This window comes from Mesocricetus auratus, unplaced genomic scaffold (genome assembly GCF_017639785.1).
Source record: "Mesocricetus auratus isolate SY011 unplaced genomic scaffold, BCM_Maur_2.0 Super-Scaffold_100020, whole genome shotgun sequence".
Classification (NCBI taxonomy): Eukaryota; Metazoa; Chordata; class Mammalia; order Rodentia; family Cricetidae; genus Mesocricetus; species Mesocricetus auratus.
Window position 1 is genome coordinate 25,805,140 of NW_024429201.1, and position 8,159 is coordinate 25,813,298.

Consider the following 8,159-nt stretch of genomic DNA (forward strand, 5'->3'; position numbering starts at 1 on the left):
TGCATTCACTACCCACGAATCAACACGTGTCCAGCTGCTGAGGGAACTCTCAAGCCCCCAACTGTTCACTCATGGGGCAGTTCGTTTCTGGTAAAGGTGCATGCATATATTATAGCCATATCGAGGAAAGCTCGGCATCACAGGGGTCATGACAGCCTATAAGAATGTTTATTCCCCCACTGTTGGCTTCCGTGGCTTTCATATTGTCTCCAGGCTTAAATCATCACCACCAAGGAGCTCAGATCTTGTTTGTGGTGGTGATGATGGTTTGTGGTGAGACTCTAGCTATGCAACTAGCCCTAACCTTTGAAATTCATCTCTCTCAGCCTCCTGTGCTCTACCAAAACCAAGTGCAAATTATATATCCAATGATCATTACTCAGTCATGCTGACAGACCATGACACTGCTTTCTGAAATGACCAGTGGTTACAAGATTGTAGAAAGTCACTTGTTTTCAGATGTTAGGATCCACGGCATTGCCCAAGTATCAGTAGCTCTGCAGAGATGCATGTGTTTAATTAAGAGTGGCTGAGCTTCTGCTAGAAATGTATGATACTGTAGCCCTGAGTCCAGCTGCCGGAGTGCTTCAATAATGCTGTTATTAAGATCAACATAAGGGCACAGCGGTTAGTGAGCTTGCTGCTGAATCTGATGTCCTGGGTTTGCTCCTCAGAGGACCAATGAAAACCAACCCAAACAAGTTGTCCTCTGATATCCAGGCATGTGGCAGGTGTGGTGTGCTTGTGCTCACACAGACACATCCTCCCCAATATAACCCCTAGTGTACATGTGCGTGAATGCACTAGAAAAAAAGTCACCTAAATGGCAACAAACCCAACAGACTCTTGCTGCGGGTTCTAGATCCATGACTGGAAACTGCTCCAGGGTATGGGATGTCACTCCACAGAGATGCCGGAGCCTATCATGGCATCCAGTGGGAAAGCCAAGAAGGCACGAATGCAGACCCCATCTCATTTCTCTGCACACTTGTTATAATGTAATACATTGGGTTAATACACTTGATAAGAGGGCTTCTATGTGAAGTCCGAAACGGATAGCATCCTTTCAATGCTGTGACTCAGGGTGATCCAGGAGGCTCTGTTCTCCCCGTCTTTAGAGGACCCATTGCTTTCTATCCAGATTCAGATACTACACTGACCACACCGTGTTCTGCCTCCTAGCCCAAGTTTCTAGATTTCCTGACCATGGTTACATTTTACTCTGATTCTTCCTCTGCTGTCGGATTTCTCCTTCCTCACCTCCGGCCACTTCACCACCTCGTTTTTCCTAGGCCTATTTGGTCAGTATTGTCCCCAGGCATGGGCATGGTGTCTTTGAGTGTCTCACAGGACACTAACACAAGGCTGTGGCTGGCATGGCTTGGGTGAAGACTTGGGGGTATGTCTGGGCTTTCTGGCTCACGCCTTTAATCCTAGCACTCAGGAGGCAGAGGCAGATGGATCTCTGTGAGTCCAAGGCCCACATGAACTACATAGTGAGTTCCAGGACAGCCAGAGAGACCCTATGTCAAAAACAAAAGCAGAAAAAAAAGACTTGGGGCCAGTAGGGGACATTTTTAAAGAGCACAGAGCATGCAGCTGAGTGTGAAGTACTACCTTTGTCCTAGTCCTTCTGACCTTGTCTTCAGCTGTGTCCCTGCTGCAGCAAACAGACTCGCCCCCTCTGCTTGACTTCCTTCTTTACACTTCTAGCTTCTGCTCCCTTGAGTTTCTTTTTTAGGGCAGACAGTGGAACTAGAAAACATCAAAACGTGCAAACCTCTCACTAGAATAGACATCTTTTATGATGGTCTGAGAGCAAAATATGCCTTCTTTCTTTCTGCCTCTCTCAGCTCGCACAAGTCCTGGGCCGCTCAGAACTAAAAGGTGTATTAGAGCTATTCCTCACACTCAAGGACATTCTTCTCCCCGAGATGGATCTGGCCGTTACCTCTTCGAATGGTTTAGAATTCCTCTCACACCTCCGTTAGTGGTTTTTCACAGAGCCAGTGATTGACTACAAAGATCTGTTCTTAGCCCAAGTGGACCTCCCAGGCTGTGTTGAGCTTCCACAATACTATGAAGGACTTCACTCCTTGGCAGACATCAAAGAGAAGTGGCAGCCTGCATGGCTCTGTGCAGCTTCAGGGATTGCCATATCGGGTGAGGAGGAGATGAGGAAACGAAGAAAGAAAGGACACACTGAGACATGAGCAAAGCTTTCATCTCACGGGCTGTGCTCTCTCTGGTGAAGGACACCAACCACAACAGCAGCCCGAGCCTTAGCCTGTTCATCTAATACATCAGAATCGAGGAGGCGGGCTTATTGTACATGGTTGAATGAGGACGCAGGTTTAGGAAGTCTCTGTAGGCGAATGGTTACCGGGAGGAGACAATCATGGCTGCTAAGTTGCACATACACTGCCAGCATTGGTACTTGGACCAGAGGAAGGTTCTGCCATTCCTCTGAGTCTCAGAGCCTCACCCAGGGAAGGCTTCTCCACTCCCACAATCTGAAGCAGTGGGGTCCTTGACATGGCTGTGTTCATGTCAACAAAACACATTCACTCAGTATTTCATCTGCTCCTTACATGTTCACTCAAGGCTTTCTTCACAGCCTGCAAGAGCCAACATGTTATTTAGGTATTTAAAAACGTGAGGGGAAGTGTGTGAAGTAACTACAAAAGGGGAAAACAGGAAATGGCAAAGGAAAGCCACAGTTAACTCAATCCATTTATTGATGCTTATTGTGGTGGTGGGGGGATGGGAATCACTACACCAGAGACGGACATCACAAACATGGGTTGTGCTTCTCGACACTCAACACCGGTTTCCTAAAGGCCCCTTGGTCTGGCCTTTGCTCCTGCAGAGAAAGGTCCAGAAAGGCCTCCTCCGGTCAGCTGAGAGATGAAAAGGTACATTGTCTCCCTCTCAGCTCTGCCCAGGAACCCTGTGGCCCTGTTCACTTCCTGCTTCAAAAGGAGCAGCCCCCACAGCCTGGTTGCTTTAGGACTCCTGGGGAAGCCATACCATTGTATCCAGGCTGAATTAGTGCTGAACAGCCTGCTCGACCTTCCTGACAAGGCAGAAACACCAAAGATGGAGAAATACAAGTGCAAAGGGTTCCTATCATTGCAACTGCACCATTTTGTAGTTCCAGATGTCACCGAGGGAGGTGGCTGACCAAACCAGGACCTCAGAAGTCTCCATACATGTGTGCAAGTGAATGTGTGTACATTTCTGGTGCGTAAATATGTCTGACTGTATGTGCATGTATGCAGTGTGTGTGTTCAATGGGGTTGGGAGAGTGCAGGGTCAGAATCATCACGATAGTGTAGGGTTAGTTTTCCCGCTGAAGACCCAGAAGCTAGATTTGAGTGTTCCCCAAATTGTCATGGTCCCTGGGTCTCACCCACATTAGCAAACCCATAAAAACTTAATAAATAGGAATGCCAATTGTGTGACTTGTATAAAATCAAATGTCCAAGGCGGCTACAGAACTAGTATCTGCTGGTCAAAGGACTGACTCTGTAGGACCCCCAGGCTCCATGGCCTCTAGCCTCCAACCGGGTTTGGTGCTGGGCAGCACACTGCTTCAGACCACCTTCCTCTCATCTTCCACACACCCTGGAGAACTAGCTTATGCTTACACTGGCCTGATGAAGGTTGTTTGGTGGTCAAGTGGATGATCTTCATGGTGGGTGTTACCGAGCCAAGCGGCTACAGGCCCAGATACGTTTGTGTTCACCTGTCTGTGTTTGTTCTTCCTGAATTGGCACTGGGATCCCCTGTAAATCTCATGTTTGGGGGCATTCCTAGCTCTTCTGCCCAAGTTCTCACATTCACAGCGGTCTGTTTCTTAAATAGAGACCCCGGGCTGTGTACTTGGCAGTTAAGCACTTGCCTCTTATGCAAAAGGCCCCAGGTCCAATACCCTACACTAGAACAGGAGATGAAGCGAGACCATTGTTAAGACCGCTGCTTCTCCTCCATTCAGTGAATGCTTGCTGTGAGTTTTGGACCCCCTGCCTCCTGCTTTTGATGTGAACAACCTCATGTCTGTCTCCATGATTATTACAGAAGATGGAACACGGTGTATTATGTGCAAATCTTCCTAGCTTATTAGTCAGAAGGATCCGTCTCTGCGAGCTGTCACGTCCCATCTTGCTGTCTCTCACTTAGATTGACTACAGGTGGGTTGTAACTGATGCGAGAGCAGCTCAGAGCTCAGCTCCTGGCACCTCAGACATCTGGGGTTACGGCTCTGCTTCACAGCTCTGTGGCTTCTCTTACAGACCTCACTGTAGCAATATGGGACTAGTCATAGGCATCATAAAGTTTTTCATGCATGCCTGCAACAAACTTTTACCAAGTGTAAGGATCCAGGAACTGTGGTGGCACGTAGGGGCACAGAAGTGATCAAACAGGCTGATATTCTTATTCCCAGGAGTCTAGTCCATGTTCCAGAAAGGAGGATACACAGTGTGGTGGTTTGAATAAGAAATGGTCCCCATAGACTCAGGCATTTAAGCACATGATCCCCAGTTGGTGGCACTGCTTGGGAAGGTAGTGAATCCTTGCTTACAGAAGTACGTCACTGGGGGTGGACTTTGGGAGTTTGTAGCCTCACTCCAATGCTTCCCGTTCACTCTCTCTGCTTCCTGTTCTCGGCTAAGGATGTGATCTCTGTTTCTACTCAAGCCACCTGGTACTATGCCTCTTCCACCATTATGGACTCTGGAACTGTAAGCTCACATATGCCCTTGATCATGGTGTTTATCGAAGTGACAGAAAAGTAACTAGTAGGGACAGTAAAGGGGATAAATAAGCAACCTGTTTAATATCAGAAACTGATATATCTTATAAAGAAAAATAAAGGATAGAAGGGTTGTTAGGACAAATAAATGGAAAATTTATATACACATTACATAGATGCACATGCATATGTACACTTATTAGAGTGTCCAGCACAAAATAATACAGCTGATCTTTTTTTTTCCTTTTTTAAAATTTAAATTGGAAACAAGCTAGTTTTACATGTCAATCCTAGTTCCCTCTCCCTCCCATCCTTCCCTGCCCCCACCAACCCTCCATCCCATCCCCTTTTTGCTTCCCAGGGAGGGTGAGGCTTTCTATGAGGGATCTTCAAAGTCATATCATTTGGAGTAGAGACTAGGCCTTCCCGTGTGTGTCTAGGCTGAGAGAGTATCCCTCTATGTGGAGTGGGCTCCCAAAGTCCATTAGTGTGCTAGGGATAAATACTGATACACTACTAGAGGCCCCGTATATTGCCCAGGCCTCCTAACTGATGTTCAGGGGGCCTAGTTCAGTACTATGTGGGTTTCCCAGCTATCAGTCTGGGGTCCATGAGCTCCCCCTTGTTCAGGTCAGCTGTTTCTGTGGGTTTCTCCAGCCTGGTGTTGACCTCTTTACTCATCACTCTTCCCTCTCTGCAACTGGATTCCAGGAGTTCAGCTCAGTGTTTAGCTGTGGGTGTCTGCTTCTGCTTCCATCAGCTACTGGATGAAGGCTCTAGGATGGCATATAAGGTAGTCATCAATTTCATTATCAGAGAAGAGCATTTAAGGTAGACTCTCCACTATTGCTTAGATTGCTAGTTGGTGTCAACCTTGTAGATCTCTGGACATTTCCCCAGTGCCAGGTTTCTCTTTAAATCTATAATGACTCCCTCTATTATGGTATCTCTTTTCTTGCTCTCCTCTATTCTTCTCCCAACTCAATCTTCCTGCTCCCTCATATCCTCCTTTCCCCTCGGCTTCTCCCCTTCTCTTTCTCCTAACTCCCTCTCCCCTTCTCCCCATGCTCCCAATTTGCTCAGGAGATCTTGTCCCTTTCCCCTTCTCTGGGGGACCATGTATGTCTCTCTCTCTCAGGGTCCTCCTTGTTTCCTAGCTTCTCTGGTAGTGTGGATTGTAGGCTGGTACTCCTTTGCTCTATGTCTAATATCCATATATGAGTGAGTACACACCATGTTTATCTTTTTGTGACTAGGTTACCTTACTCAGGATGGTACAGCTGTTCTTGATCCAGTTACAATTACAGAACACAGTGGAGCCCTCAGATTGCCACAATGTCTTCTTACTTTGGCATATAATTAATCATACTATCCATGATCACTGTAAATCCTGAAGAAAATGCACTATTTTCCTGGTTCTACTAATTGTAGAGGTATAGGATAATATTTTGAACAAAAGATAAGCTATTCTTAATTTCATCACTCAGAGATAACCAGTGTTTGTGTTTGACAAGTATTATCCTAGGCTCTTCTCTTCTTTTGAATACATTTTTAAAAATGCAAATAAATCCATGTAGTTAATTGTCACCTCTCTTGTTGTGATGAACCTCTCATAACAGCCATGGGTTCACATGTCTGTTTTATTTGCTTACATGCAGTCCACTGAGAAGATTCCATCTCAAACTACCCAACTAATTCTTCATGCTACACATCATTTCCATCCCCAGTTCCATTTCTAGAAATTAAAAGGCACCTACCCCATTGTTTGGCCTGAGTATGTATTGGATTTGTCATGGAAAAGTATATTGTTTCTATATTTACATGAATTTTAATTACTTTTTTAGACACATCTGGGGAGGAATAAGTAAGATGCTGTCATGGAATGGTTTCATGCCAGCTTTTATTTACAGCCAATGTGATTGAATTCAACTTTCAACTTAAATGATGTATTTTACATCTATCATGTCAGGATACCATATTGGTTTCTGTTAGATTGTCTTAATTAGTGTTTCTATTGCTTTGATTAAACACCATGACCAAAAGCAACTTGGGGAGGAAAGGGTGTATTTAGCTTACACTTTCATATCATAATCCATCACTGAGTGAAGTCAGGGCAGGAACTCAAATAGGGAAGGAACCTGGAAGCAAGAGCTGATGCAGAGGCTCTGATGTACTACTGCTGACTGGCTTGCTCCTCATGAATTGCCTGCTTTCCTACAGAACCTAGGATCACCAGCCCAGGGGTAGCACCGCCCACAATGAGTTGGGCCCTCCCATATTAATCATCAATCAAGAAAATATACCACAGGCTTCCCCCACAGGCTAATCTGGTGGGAACATTTTCTCAGTTGAGGTTCCCTTTTCCAAAATGACTCTAACTTGTGTCAAGTTGACAAAAGCTAGCCAAGGCAAGAATGAAGAAGAGTAAGGTGTGATCCTCCTGTAAATGGATGTTTCTTTGCCAATCTCGGCCACCAGTCTGACTGCCCAGTCCCAAATAACCAACTCAGTGGCTGAACATGGATTATAAATGCTCAGTCTATAGCCCAGGCTTATTACTAGCTAACTTTTGTTAACCCATATTCCTTACTTACGCTCTGCCACACAGCAGTGCCTCTATTAGCATGGCATGTTCATCTCCTGCTCCCTCTGTGTCTGACTGGAAACTCCAGACTCCATCCTTCTTTCTCCCAGCATTCTCAACATGGCTTTCCCACCTGACTTTATCCTGTTCAACTATTGGCCAGTTAGATTGCTTATTAAATCAATCATAGCAACACATATTCACACACCATACAGAGGATTATTCCACAGCACCTTGCCTTCAAGGAGTCTATGGCAGGCACACAAGTATCTGCAGCAAAACATGTAGATTAGAATTGGGGTGGTTCAGAATGGTGAGACTCTGTTGTCATAGCCATTAAAAGTTGGGAATGGGGCAGAGCATTTGGGGTGTCCCGTGTGTGATTAAAATCAGTGGTAATGAGGACAAGACAGGGAAAAAATGTATACTTGTGGCATTTGTGCCTCATGTGTGCTAGACTAGGACTTTACCACTGATCTACCTCCCAATCAAGAATCAAGAAATCCAAATAGGGCAATAATTGAGATAAGCAAGTGTGACTAATGTTTTGGGAAACCATCTTCCTCAGCGCAGGGAACACATACCGATGAAATAGGACAACAGCACTGAAGGATACTTTGAGCCCAAATGGTGACAGCATTTTTCCTAGATTTTGGATCCCAGCAGAGTTAAATAAAGATCTCTGGTGTGTGAATGAAGTGGATGCAGTAAGAGCCGTTACAGATGTAGCTGCTAGGAAGTCTCACAGACATACAGGGATGACATTCTCAAGCAGAACTCTGGTAAGGAGAAAGGAAGCCAGCAAACAGACTCCAAATC